This window comes from Amphiprion ocellaris, chromosome 3 (assembly GCF_022539595.1).
Source record: "Amphiprion ocellaris isolate individual 3 ecotype Okinawa chromosome 3, ASM2253959v1, whole genome shotgun sequence".
Taxonomy (NCBI): domain Eukaryota; kingdom Metazoa; phylum Chordata; class Actinopteri; family Pomacentridae; genus Amphiprion; species Amphiprion ocellaris.
In genome coordinates, this window is record NC_072768.1 from 10,175,299 (window position 1) to 10,190,545 (window position 15,247).

Here is a 15,247-nt window from a genome sequence, read left to right on the forward strand (position 1 = left end):
CAACTCAAGAGATCCAAAAGTTGGAGAGAGTTAGCTTTAGCTGAGCCAAAGAACATGTGGGATGCTAACCTAGCAAACATTTCAGACTTTTCTCTGTGAATTCTGAGAAATAATTTCCTATTTAATGACAGAGCTACACATCTTAACTCAGTCTCATTAAAACAGACTCTAATTCAGTGTCATCCATCCATATTAAAGTGCAGTTACCCAAAATGTTTGTTGCATGAACTCCAACAAAACCTGTCCAGGTAGAAGGCCACTTTGACAAACAGGAAGTGGAAGATTCCAAGGAGATTTATAGAAGGGGGAACCGGACTGTACTAAGTGCGGTTGAGTATAGAGGGGTGTTTTGTGGGTTTTTAAGGCTGATAATGATGATTAGTGAGACATTTGGAGTAGATATTCATTTGCAGTAAATGAAAGTATTTAAAATCTTGGAGTTAAACTTAGAAGAACACAAACTCTAACAGAAAACTTTGTTGATACGTTTTTGTTTTGTTTACAGATGTTAAGTTAAAGGAGTTTTATTCGTGACGTATAACCAATCAAATCACTCCAGAAGACAGAACGACCACAGGTAGATAAAGGTTCAGAGCCAAAGTAGCACCGTTTTTAAATGTATTTATTACCATAAATCAGTAAAAAATAAAATACTGATAATCAGTAAATCAGTCAGCCCACAATTACTACAATTCTACAATGTATGTCTCTTTGCTTTGACTTGTTATTTGTACAATCTACGATGTATATGATGGTGTTTTTTTCATACCAAAGGCTATACTATGATGTTTTCTAAGAGACATATGATGCTACTGTGGTTGTTCTTGCCCTGGACCACTGCACTCCTCCTGTGTTGTTTTCTGGATTGTACTCAGCTGCATGCCTTCGTCCACCCGGCCTCCGTTGACTCGTCCCGCCTGCCGTCTCTGGAGCTGAAGCTGGATTGGAACAGACCAAAGTACAGTCCAATCACGATGCCAGCTGCCTCTCAAAAGGCTCCTTCATCTGGCAGGTGGCGGAACTTCTTCTGAGGGGAAGCTGAGCTGGCCCAGCAGAACTTTGGAGATGTGTTCCAGTGGTTGGTGGATGTGTGGGGAGATAGAGAGGGACCTTTGAATTGTTCAGAAAGGAAAACAGGGAACCCATTGGTAGTTTTAGTTTAGGGTGCTACTGCAGTGTGTTTTTGGGTTTTAAGAGGTGAACAAGAAGAGTTTTTTTTCATATTGATTATCTTTTACTTTGTTCCTGGTTGGAATGCCCATCAATGTCAACATGAAGTTCACTTTTACTAACACCCATTTGTTGTTAACCCCCTCACATGTTGTGTTGTTGTAAACTTACTCTTTCAAATAAATTCTCGTCTAACCCTCTGGAAACCAGCATTTGGACTTTTTTTGTGTTGCTCCTCACCTACTGACAGCTGTGGACTAAAGGCTATACTGTGACGTTTTTAGAGCGACATGCTATACTATGATGTTTGTTGGGCGACACGCTATACTATAGGCTTTTTTAATTGACATATTATTGTGACTTTTTTTTGTTTTTGTTTTTTTGTTTTTTTTTAGCAACATATAAGAATTTGAACAGTTTTAAAAGTTACTATACTTTTACTTGTGCAATGAAATTATTATTCTATGGCATTTTTTAGATGACATATTATACTCTGATGTTTTCTTGAATTACATACTATTTTGACAACATACTGCACTATGACATTTTTTGAACCACATATCATACATGACAATTTTAGGCAACATCCTATCATTTTGCGCTTTTTGAACCACATAATAATCTATGTTTTGTTTTTTTTTCTTGCCAACATGCTGTACTATGAACTACAGGCCATACTATGTTATTCTTGAGTAAAGCATACTATACTTTGACATTTTCTGAACTACATCCTATACTATGGCGTTATACACAGAGTGCTTTGGTTACATCTTGATTTATAATCTAGATTTTTTTCTGTTTTGTTTTTTGACAGGATTACCACAGACCTGACCGTGAACACCGTCGACACCCACCTGAGGGAGACGCTGCCTAAGATCTCAAGGCTGCTTGGTCGTGGTCTTTCTGGCACGTACTCTTCCAAGATGAGCCGGGAAGTTTAACACTGATGGAATGACACCAGGTCTAAGCCGACAAACTTCCAATTCCTCCTCAACCCATAGTCTCTGGGAAACCTACATGGAGTAAGAAAAGTAGACAGAGAAGTAATTAAGTCTGTACACAACATATTAAAAAGAAATCATGCTAATAAATTAAATACAAAGAACCGAATTCGCCAATATACTGGAGACCAGAGCTATTTAATTTGATAAGTATAACCTTGTTTAGTAACATTTCAATTATTTGAGAGCAGTCCTAAAGAACTGCCTGTAATCCCAATCATAAAATGGGTTTGGAGGAAGAACATAGATGGTAATCTGGATATACATGAGTTAGGCTTTATAACTACTATTGGTAGTATTGGTGGTAGTAATAGTAATGTGACTACTACTAGTAGTAGTGGTAGTACACACTACTGCTGCTGATACTCGCACTGCTACTACAACTTGTAATACTATTACAAATGCTGACACTACTTCTATGACTCTAACAGCTGTTCATACTACTACTGCTGCTTGTACTGTTAGTATTACTACTACTGCTTGTACAACTATACTACAGCTACTATTAATCGTCTGGTATTTGGTTGTCAAGCTGCTAGCTCGCCTTAGCGTTTTGCTAGTAGCTAACTAGTTAGCTCTCATAGACTGGAAGCTCTCAACAAGATTTCATAATGAAAAAAGAGCCAAAAACTATTCTTACCTATGAAAAGTCATTCCAAGTTTCCTTGTCTCAATCATACGACGTAGTGTGTAATTGTATGCAGCACAGTGAGACGGCATACTTCTTGTTTCCGTTTTCACGCCGTCTACATCAACGGAATGCACTGAAACTTTGCCCCCACTAGCTTAGCCTCGCTGTAGCACGCAGCTCAAAGGGGCGTGTCCTATCTACTCATTCATATCTATGAGTACAACGATGGCTACACATAAGGACGCCTGTCAGTGACGTTGATTAGCTGCGTAAATACCATTATATAGTCTATGGTAAATACATATGTGAATCGCATCATTGGCTGCAGCAGCCAGTCACCGGTCACTCACTGACTCACATTGAAAAATAGCACAGAATGAATTGTTACGTGTTTATTTTATTTACAATTTAGTTTGGATTTTTTTGTGTGTGTGTGCGCAGCGTAGATTTTCTGTGCGCGGAGACCGTGTCAGCAGTGCGCAATTGCGCACGCGCGCAGTTTAGAGGGAACAGTGCTCCCACCAGAGGAATTATTGTGCAATACAGGATTGTAGAAGCAAGTTCTATGAGGTCAACCGAATACGCATGTGTAAGATATAGTATACATGATATTTTACAGTGTGTACAGCTGGATGTATAGTATCACTCTGAGATCGATCATAAAGTAATTTCTCGCTTAGTATAATCAAATATGCCCAATATAGTGTATTTATTAAGCAAGCTGAATATTTGTGACTACAGTCCTGCTTTTAGTTTTAAGTGAAGTTTGCATTGATTCAGAGAATGAAATTGATTGAATTTACAAAGAAACCGAATAATAGTCATCAATCTAACTGGAGTTAATTAAAAGGAATGCATTTGTATCACCTATTCCTGTCAGACAGCTAAAAACCTGCTGCATTTATTTTGGACAGAAAATGAGATGCCCTAACGGGGGTGTAAATAATATTGGGCTGTGATAAGCTGCTAATATGTTAACTTTATCTGTTTTGAATTCTCCTGAAATCTGCTGTCAAAAAAGTGTGGAATTATTCAATCACATAGGATTTCAAACTCGATGAAAAATATTGTTTTGATCCGGCAATGAAGCCTTGCATTCACACCCGTGTCTGTAACTTTTGATAACTTCACTTATTAGCAAGCTCACCAAATGGTGTGACAATTTTTCGGTAATTTTGAGGAAGCCTGGGCCTTAAAGTTAGACTTACTAAATTATCAGTATTACTAAATATAGACTATGTGGGCTAAATCTCTCCTGTCTTTGAATTGATTAAGTTTACACCCTTGTGCTGAAAGTATGATTCAGTTCAAATCTTTAAAGACCTTAGAAGGATGATAGTTTAAAACCTCCTGCTGATCTCTGAACTTATATGTAGGAAAGCATATATCAAAGGCACATAGGTAGCAACGCACTGAGCTACTTCTTCTCATCTTCAGACATTTAGCACCAATCCACAGCAACTGTTAGCATTACTATCTACACTTCAACACACAAGTTTTTCCTACCTTTTGCTGCCTGACAATATGTGCATGAAAGAAAAAGAGAGAGAAGGATACAGAGAGATAGAGATGGAGAGGACAGGCTGGGGGTTGAGGGTGTACTTAACTCTATTGTTCTAAAAATGTTCACTTCCTTTTTGAACACATATTTGATTTACTATTTGGCAGGATTTCAATGCACTTTTACCCTCCATTTTCAGCAGAGGAGGAGTTAGTTGACACTCTCAATTCAAAACTCCACCAAAAGCGGAGGGGATCCCTAGAGAATTGCTCATTCATTCAGCATTCCCATCAGCCCATTAGGCTGGCCATCAGCCAACATAACTGCTTCCTGTTCCTCTAAGACACCTTTTTCATCCTCACTTTAATTCGGTTGTTTTTGAAACTTCCAACGGGAAGAGGTAGCAGATTACTTTAGCCCGAGGATTCTCATACATTTAACAAACTGAAAATATCAGGAGGATAGTGGTGCATTCATTCCTGCAATTCATCGCCTACTCAAAAAGCAAGAGGATCAGATTGTGATTTGAATCTATGGCGTGAGCTACACTGGAGTTGTGGTGAAAGTGCCTCAATATGCAGTGTAAGTGAAAAAGTAAAGGGTCAGCATGAGCAATTGGATTTCACTGATGAAACATTTCCACTGACTGTCTCTGTGAAAACTGCATCAGTGACTGAAGGTAAACACTCTGTGTATGTTAGAAATATAAAGAATTCTTTTTCTGGAGTATAAGTAATGGCTATGAGAAAGAAATTGAATAATTAAAAATGTTAATTGTAAGTATGTATATAAGTTAAAGGAAAACAGCTTCATTGTTATTTAGTTCCATTCTTGTGCTACACAGTAAAAAAGCGTATTTGAGCTGTTGTTCAACTAAAGTACTGTTTCGAATAAATCCTATTTTTCTTTATGCTTTGGTGAAGGCAGTTTCTGTTGGTGGATTTTATCAACTTGAAATCATATTTTCTTCCTTCAAATTAGTAGTAATTTGCAGTAACAAACAGTAACAGTAAATCTGGAACCTTTAAGATGATTTTTCTTAAAATTAAGTTGCAGCAAAGCAAACTGTTCATCTGAACAGAATCTAATTATTGAAGTACATCTAACTTAAACCAGTGGCATTATAATTACATGTAAACCTTATCTGGATAAACTTAAATTGGTTGTGTGTTACCAGTTGAAGCGATTTATAGAAATTGGTGCAACAATTCTCTTTTTTCAGTGTGACAGTGAATGCAACATGAAACATTTAGACAACTAATTTTGGAAAGCTCAGTCAGAATGTGTTCCACATTAAATTGATTTTAGAGTATTACGTTATGATTCATAATGCTACTTACTGTATTTGCTGTGTAAGGAAACCTATAGCTGGGCACTATTACATGTATACATGCTACACATTAGTGAAATTGAAGTACAGAAGGTGAAAATGTAGAAAGAGGATAGTGTTTTTATACATGTAGGGCATAAATTATGTCCGATCGTGGAAGCTTGATGCCACCGTTGAACAGCTAGTCAATGGAGAGGGCAGGGAGAAGCAATGGAGCGATGTAATGTGTAATCTTACTACTCAATGGGCTGTGCCCAGCAACGGGCCTCTGAATGCTGGAAGTGTCAGAGAGATAAATAGCAGAGTGTCCCCCTCGAAAAACATGATTAATACCCCGCCTGGTGACGCTGCTGAAGATGAAGTGGGAGCAGCTGGCTCAGGCAGCGTAGGCATGCAGGGAGAGGTGGGAGGGGGACGGGAGCGAGCGCAGCGGAGCAGAGAGGGCAAAGAGTAGGACACACTGGCAGCTAGGGGAGACGAAGGCAAGGCAAGGGCAATCTGGGCCACCATAGGCACAGGGACCCCTACCTCCTCTCATCTCCTCGTGCATGCAGCTTTATTTCTCTTTTTGTTTTCTCATCATGCTTTAGCACTTAAATAATCTTCAGCTGCTTACGTGCTCTCTGTGCTGTTTGTGCACATAAACAAAAGCACACATGCGGGACTTCACTGACGTCACTTTGTTTCTTTACTGCCCCCGAAAAGTTGAAGCCTGTGTCCTTTAATTACACAAATCTTACAGGAAATCAAGGCTACCAGGAAATTAATCTCAATTCAATTAAACAGCCCAACAGTTCATGACCTTCCCATTTATGAAATCCGGAATGTAACGAAATATCCCACTAATTCATGGCACTCAACCATTTTCATGAGTGTTATTAACACAAGTGTGTACAAGGATGAGAGCAGGATGCGGTGCTGCACTGCAGCCCCTACTGCACATATTTAATGCAAATTTTTGCATTCCCACTGAACTGTACATTTAGTATTCTTTAACATCAGACGTGAGCTTTATAACCACTCAGCCCACACCTTTTGATTGTTCCTCTGCAAACAAAGTTTTGCCAGTTTTTAGAATTTCTAGTTACTGTTAAGTCCCCTGCTGAGAGGGGCCTATTTCAAGGGAAACAGTTGAAACTCTCAAAACACAGTGCAGAACACATGGAGTTATTGGGTCTGTTCTGTTGTGTAAGTAAACATGTCGAGGGGTGGGCTACTTTTTCATGGTTCAGGGGCCCCAACCCTCCCCTCACACAATTAACTTTTCCAGTGTAATGAGATGATTGATATGCTGGAAGTGTGTGCTTTAAGGAGATATTAATCATTCCCTCTGGTAATTTTAATCATGCGTTCCATCATCCCCAGCTGCTGAGGATCACCTTCCTAGCAAACAAAGGGCGGCCACGCCACTTGCATAGTCATTCTGTTCTAGTTTAACTTTATTTTATGCTGGTTCCTCCCATCTGTTCGCACAAGGCTCCACAGCCCACGTTGCACGTTGACAAGCTGGGGAAGCAGTGTGTGGGTGGGTGATTGTATGAGTGTGTCTGTGTGCATGTATGTGTGTAAACTTTAGAAACACAGGCATCTTTGAAATGGTAAATCTAATCCTCCAGGTCCGTGACTAGTTGGTACACCGCCACCAGCCACCTCCACTAACACGTACAATAATGCATACAAACAGCGGGCATGCAGACACACACACAGCCTCTCGAAGACACAGTCAGTGTGACACACTTACTGAAGCACGCACAGAAACATACACACGAGCACATATACCACATGGTGTGGGCAATATGTCAGAGCAAAGCATAATTTGGCATTTGAACCAGTCACTATTATTGGAAGTATGAAGAAATGCTGCAGGGAAGATTTGTTTAGATGACAAACAACTTGGAAACTCTTTCTCTCCCTTGACTGCCTTGAAAGTCAAAGAGACTTACATATTCCCAAAACACTGATTAGTTCATGTTGAGCGCCTCCATTGTGCTGTACTGTACGTCTGCATTGCCATTCTGTGTTTTTACCCAAGGCTATGGAAGATTTGGAAGGGTATTCTGCAATCAAAGGCATTTCTCCTATGACTTTTATTCAGGTACTGTGTTGTCAATCTAGGCCACGGGGATGCTAGTGGTGACCCAGCGGTGCTTTCAAACACAAAACAGAACAAATCTGACCAAACAAAAGCAACAAAAAAATACTATCTCACCAGGAAGCACAGAATCGAGGCATTTCTAGGAAGTGAAATATGAACTGTATGAGAAATAGCAGATGCAGTAACAATTACAACAAAGTGAATAATGCTAAATAATTATGCATATTCAATCATAAATCTATTATTTTTAACTTTATAATTTCCCTGACCAGCCTCAGGTTTGGTGCATGAGATAATCAACAAAACAGAGGCTCTACAAGGTTGTATAATAAATGCTGCTCAAGCTGGTGACTGCTCAAAACTTCCACTTAAGAGTTCTAAATGCACGCTTAATCATGTACAAAATTAATGACACCCAGCTGACAGATATTCCATCATCAATGCAGAAGTTTTTGAAAGTTATTGAAGGGGGCTTGTCTGGTTGTGCACAGATTAGCATTGCTTGCATGCAGTCAGAGGCCAATGCAAAGTAGATAGGTTAATCCCCAGGACGAGTTGATAGGACACATCCCTAAATGCACTGAGCCTCGCTGCTTCTAAATCCCATTAATTGCAGCCAATATGAAAAAAGTAATTTAATTTTACATCAAGTCCAGCCTCATCTGTTATCTGTGGCACACTTCTGTGGAGTACATAAAGGTAATAGAGGTTTTCAGGGGCTATTCCCCACTTATTATCTAATAATGATGAATGAATATGCCGGGAAGTGACAGCTGTTTAGATATTTGGTTGGTGGAAAGGCATCTATTTGCAACTTTCCTGGAAATCTGCTCTTGTTCACTTTGAGGACAAGAAGCAGCTTCAGTGCTCTGACTGTTTTGGTGAAAGCGGGAAATATGGCAACATCTGATCTTAAGGCTAAAGAGCACAAAGATACAGAGAGATAGAGAGCGAAGCATGAAACACTTTTAATTACATGGATTTGTCAGCTAAGACTTTATTGATTTTGGTATTATGTAAATATTATTCTCAAAAGTTTTACCAAAGTCTTACTTGAAAATATCTTCTTGCCAATTCTTCAAGTGCTTTGACACAAACTCAGACTTGGCACAGAGCTTGCTGCACAAATAATACAAAATGTAAAAAGTAAAGTCTTTTAAAATCAAAGGAGTCATGCATGTCAAGGTCCATACTTGAGATTTATGGGTCTAAAATGAACGAGAAGACACCTCAAGGCTTGCAGGTGTGTTTTCATAGGTTACACAGCACCAGTATTATCACCTGTGCAGTGTTCTATTTAAATGAGTGAACGGTTTGTTAGTGCGGTTCATAAGCTTAACATCTCCCATTCAAAAGCATTTTGCATTTTATTATGACTTCACGCTTATCGCCAATCTAAATAGTGTTGATAGAGTGAAGTAGCTGATAGGAACTGCTTGTAAAGAAAACATGACGACTGCTGGCTGGCCCTCATTATTTCCTCCTTGCTTTACCCTGGCACTCTTGCTCCACCACATGACTAAGAGACAATTAATCCTAATAATCAGGGCCTTGGCCATCATTCCTCATTCTGGCAGGCCTCTTTTTCCATAGGGGCACAGAGGGAGTGCCCGAGCCATGGATCTCTGCTGCACAGATGAACCTCATACAGATGTTGAATGAGCAGCGTGGTTAATGGCTTAGCCTTTCTTATGGCCTTCACACATGTACAAAAATGGAAAACTGAAGGTGGCATTTTATCATGTCATGTCTGCCGCTGAATGAGAGACTGGCTGGACATGATGCATATTCAGTTCAGTATTCTAAGTAGTGTCAAACTTAGTGTGAGAGGGAAGACTTATTATTAGAAAAATAAGAATGTGGGCGTCTGTTAAAACTTCTTGTAAGCCATCAGTCCAGCATGTTGGCACTGGCAATTTTAGCTTCAGTTAAGTATATATACAGTTGTATGCAAATGCCATCAGTAGGAATATTCTGTGTTTTGGTCATTTTTACAGTGTTAAGTGAAAATATACTATTTTTTAAATGCTAGCTTAGGTTGCTGGAACCGGAAAATAAACACTAGCAACAGTATGAGAAAGGTTTGTTTCTTGGATTTTGTGATGGATTATGAACTTTGCATTGTCCTGTTGTAAAAGCCCTTTCTTTGGTTCAGTTTGCATCCAAATCTGCTGTTATTTTGTGGAATTCATTACTTTGCAATGCTTCCTGTACCTTTGGCAGCAACACAACTCCAAAGTAGAATTTTGACCCCACACTTAACAGTTGGCAAAGTGTTCTTTTAATCAAATGCTGCTGCTTTTTAATCCAAACACATTAAGACTGAGGCCAAAGAGCTAAATTGTAACTTTATCAGTCCACGGCCCTTCTTCCTAAAGCCACTCTGGCTTATCCAGATGTTGTTTTTTTATTCTAAAGAGGCTGACGTGTGATTGCAGGTCAGGTGCTTTTCTAATGGCTTTTATTCATGTAGACAATATTTATGTGTCAATGCTGCACAGTAAAATGTTGCACCACCACCACCACTCCCATGTCAGCTAAACCTCCCTGCAGCTCCTTTATGAGGGTTTTGATTTGCTTTTCTGCACAGTAAATGTGCACATTTATCTGAAGGTTTTCTTTTCTCCCAGATCTTGTCTTTACTTTGACTGATCCCCATAACTACTACGACTTAATGACATTATGAACAGTGGAAATTGCAAGCTAGAAGCATGCTGATATGTTTTTCTATCCATTATCTGTTTTGTAGATGTCATGTAGACATTAGCTGCTTAAAGGAGTTCATGGTGGTTGAGTATTATGGAAGGGTTTGAAGATGCTGAGAATTTATCAGCTCTGTTATCAGGTGACAGGTCCTAATGACAATTCTTGACTTGCTTTACAAGTTCTAATGAGTCAATCATGGTCCAACAAGTTGACAGAGTTCTGAAGGGTGCCTGGACCTTTGCATACACAGTCACTGTTACAAGTTATGGAGCAAGTATTGAGTTTGCTCCTTTTCATGTCAGTTGTGAATAGTGGAAGTTTTACATACAACAGTGTATACATTTCTGCTGAGGCAACAACTCTTAAAATAAGTAAGATCGCATGCTGGCATTCATGCCAGCATGCGATGGGTTACCCTAACCCTAATGTGTGCCTGCTTTTGTAAGCAGTGCCAGAGAACAGTGACACCCTTTCATATCACAGCAGAAAGGCTGTGATGCAATGTTTGACTTATCAGCATGGGGACCTAATCTTCTCAAATTAGAGCCCAAACGACTGGTGAGTGCTACAGTCCCAGAGTGTGGAAGCAAAGGGAGTGCTCTGACCACCGCAGACAGGAGGCCCAGGAAAACAAGCAGATGCTAAGGGGCTGCTTTAGATGCGGATGAAGAAAATCACCATCACAATACAGCAATTATGGCAGTCTCAAATTCACCAAGCTGGAGCACAGTGTGTTCTAACAGCATCTCAGCAGCACTCACAGCATCCCACACAACAAGCTCATTAGGCCAGCACATCCTCCCTCTGATTTAGGGTGGAGGAATTAATGCAACAGCACCTGGTCCCTGAAAGCCATCCATCCTGCCATATACAGCCGGCCACGCTCAGGTTATGCATTATCTTCTTTAAAAACATGCAATGTGGCCACCCCTTTTCAGTTTTAAGCTACACCTCTCTTTTTCCAGAGTGCTATGTGAGGGGCAGGCATATTAATCACACTCACAGCCACTAATGCTAACAATCAGTCAACACAGTTGGCCAGGCACTCCATCTCTGGTGACAGGGAGGTTTGTCCTGAGGCCTGCTGATTTGTCCTGCTATGTCTGCCTCTAGGACAAAATACACAACACTGGCTTCCTTTTCCTCCAGCAATACCTCTGTAACATATCAAATTCTAAATTACTTTTTACATAAATATATGTCTACAGAGTAATTCAAAGTGAAATCAGACATTGAATTCCAAGTAATATTAATATTAATCCCTTTAATTGATTAAAAACATTAATGAACATATGCGAAACACTGCGTATTCCAAGGGCTGTTACAGTTTGGGGAAAACTAATTTGTTATTGGAGTGATTTTCTACAACACGGATACAACATATGTCAAACAGTCAAGTTTTGAGAAACAAACAGCTGGCTAGTTCAACTGAGAGGAAACTGCCTACTGAGCAAGAATGATCTCTCTCTGAGTGTCATCCGCCAGCAGCATGAGGCAGAACCAGCATGTTTGGATTCCTACTGTACAACAAGAATATGGCTCCTCTTGTCAACTTCAAGCTGACAAGTGTAACATTGACACAAATTAATACAAAAGCTGCACAATTAATTTCATCCTGCGTTCCGGTTTACAAAAAAAAAAAAAGTTAACAGGAAATTTTATGAATGTGCTGAGTGCAGTAGTCTATGTGTGAGTGTTTATGTGTGTGCACAGTATCTTTTTTTCTACAAGTCTTAGTGTGCGTGTGCTGTTGGTTATTTTTTTCCATTGCTCAAAAAGAAATGCTAATTATTGGGCTTCAGGTAGCGTAAAATGTACAGCTGTGGTGACTGTCAGTGCTCGGTGGACTATTGAGCTGGTGTACAACATGACAGTGGGTGGTGTCTCTCGCTTTCATCCCAGGAATCACCTGGTGCTGTTGCCATCTTTTGCCAACGTCAATCAGCAGGTTGCTTTTGAAGCGCAAGAGAATCAAGCTTTATCGACTCCTATACACATTTCTCCCCTGATTGTCTGGAAAACATTAAAACATGACTATAGGTTGACCCCTATTCAAGGTGTCTGTGTCCTGGAAAATAAGAACGTGCCTTTGGGCGTCAAGCAGAGTTTTGTCGGTTGTTGAGGTAAGGTTGAGCCATAATGTTTGCATTTTAAATCACCTCGCACTCACTGGTAATAGCCAGATGGCAGTGACAGTCCGTGCACAACACTTTTAAGAGAGGTCTGCTAGCAACAGCTGCATACTATGTTCCACTGCTCTAGATGACAACATACCATAATTTGTTAATAAAAATATTTCTTTACACTTCATACCAATGGTGAGCCAGATTGCTGGCACTTGAGAACAAACTTTATGGACCAGCTTGATGTCAATTTTGATTACTTAATTTCTGAAGAATTACAGATGCCAGACTTAAAGAGACTATCGATCCCTGAACTGACAGAATTTGGAGCAATGCGCTGTCACAAGGTAAAGTAAATCTACACCGAGGGCAACACTGGAAAGATATCGTCATTGGGATTTGTATTAATGAATTGCTGCTTGATAATAATCACTTGCAAATTTGTCAGGAGAGAAAAAGATCTGGTTTCAAGAGTCCTGAAATAATATTTACCAAATAGATTTCCTTGCAGCATGGATCATAATTATTCCATAGAATGTGGTGAGCAACCCTTACTAAGCAAAATGCCTGATAATGCTAAGTTGTGTATTGTATTCATTTTATACTGGATATATCATAAGAAAGAAGACAATCTATAGACAAAATATGGCCATAATCTGTACCACTTAAAACAAGAGAGACCAGTCAGAATGGATGCTTTCACTACTTTGGAAAAATTCTATTGCAACTCAGCATGATCAGAACACAAATAGCCAGACTTGCTTCAGGTTATAGGACTCCTGTCAACTGCTTTTAGACATAGGGGAAGTTGATGATGTGGTGCACCATGGTTCTCCCCAAATTAGAATCCACTAGTTCCCCGTTTTGTCTCTGATTCTTCAAGTTGCATCATAGTGCACAATGCCCAATGAGTTGAGCAGTTGCAGATTCAAAGGTTTATTTATAACAAGAAAATACACAAAGATTCCAACTCCCAATGGAAGTGTGTTCCCAGAAATGGGAAACGGAAACAGTAACAACTACTGAGAACTATAGGGCCTCTAGTGGCTGGAAGACTAAACAAAGAGTTATTTATCAACAAGAGAACTGACCCACGGCAGGTAATACCTGGGCAGGCGAGTGAAAACAACTAAGACTGAAGGCCTACAAGTATTTCCTAAACAAAAGAGCGATTATGCTCACATGGATCTCAAAACATGAAACTACAAGTCAGCAAAACAGTACTGCTATGAAACAAGGTTTGCTCTAAGAAAAATACGAGAACTCGAGAACTATCCGTAATAAACCAAAACTAGATCCATTAGAAATCCGGAGATTACATTACTTCACAATTTAGGATGAACCAGAGACTTTATACAAACCAACAATAAAAATAAACAAAGACTGAGACTGCTCGTAACTGAGACAGAACTGACGGTAGACAGCTAGGAAGCTGAGAGGCGGAGAACCAGACAAGGCAGGGGGGGTTCTGTTGAGCTGTGTCAGACGGTCGTGGCTGCGACGGCGGTGGAGGCTCAGACGGAGGTTGGGATGTGGTGGAGATGTTCCAGGAGATTCTCAGAGATGGAGACAGAGGACGGGGGTGTAGACAAATCCTGGTGGTTGGCAGCAGGAGCAGGTGGTTGGTTCGAACTATGAAAGAGCAGAAACAGTTTTACAAAAGGTTCACAGGAACAATGGCTAGAGTGAGTTGATCAGAAACTGACTGTTGGGCATTCACGATCCGGCATCGACTAAAGGGTGGAATCAGGTTATATTGTATAGGAAAAAACTTCTAAGGATTGGTTTGCTCTTTCCGTTTGTCCACTAGATTGAGGGTGAAAACCAGAGGTGAGACTAACCGTAGCTCCAAGTGCGGTACAGAAAGCCCTCCAAACCTCGGACGTGAACTGGGGGCCCCTATCTGAAACAATATCTGCAGGTATTCCGTGGAGGCGAAACACATGGTTGACCATAGCATCAGCAGTTTCCTTAGCAGTTGGCAGTTTAGGCAGAGGTACAAAATGGGCAGCTTTAGAGAAACGATCAACTATAGTGAGAATGACAGTGTTACCTTGTGAGGGGGGAAGGCCTGTTACAAAATCCACTGCGATATGGGACCACGGACGTCTGGGAACTGGTAGTGGCTGGAGGAGACCAGAACTAGGTAGAGTGGAGGTCTTGTTACGGGCGCAGATGGTACAGGCCCCGACGAACTCTCTGGTATCAGCCTCCATGGTTGGCCACCAGAATTTCCCACGAAGGACCTCCAGAGTCCGATTAACTCCAGGGTGGCAGGAGATCTTGGAGGAATGCCCCCACTGCAAAACCTGAGAGTGAACATTATCAGGAACATACATGTGATTGGCAGGGCCGTTACCTGGGTCTGGCTGATGTTGCTGTGCCTCCCGGACCTTGGCCTCCACCTGCCACGTCAAAGTAGCCACCAAGCAGGAACTAGGGAGAATGGGTTCTGGAGACTTGGGCTCCTCAGAGAAGGTAAACTGTCGGGACAGAGCATCAGGTTTAATATTTCGTGAGCCAGGGCGATATGACAAGGTGAAATTGAAACGCACAAAAAAAAAAGTCCATCGGGCCTGTCGAGAATTCAAACGTTTAGCAGATTTCACATATTCTAAATTTTTATGATCTGTCCACACCACAAAAGGTTGTTCTGTGCCCTCCAACCAGTGGCGCCATTCTTCCAACAC

At 40.6% G+C, this 15,247-nt stretch overlaps 1 long non-coding RNA gene across 1 annotated transcript; it reads right to left on the minus strand.

Moving 5' to 3' along the window:
* Positions 1 to 833: 833 nt before the first annotated feature.
* On the minus strand, positions 834 to 2,968 carry LOC129348605 (uncharacterized). The gene is made up of 3 exons (XR_008601208.1): positions 2,812 to 2,968; positions 2,025 to 2,183; positions 834 to 1,110 (listed from the first exon to the last, which is right to left on the minus strand). It is a non-coding gene; the product is annotated as an uncharacterized LOC129348605 (long non-coding RNA).
* Between the last annotated feature and the right edge of the window lie 12,279 nt (positions 2,969 to 15,247).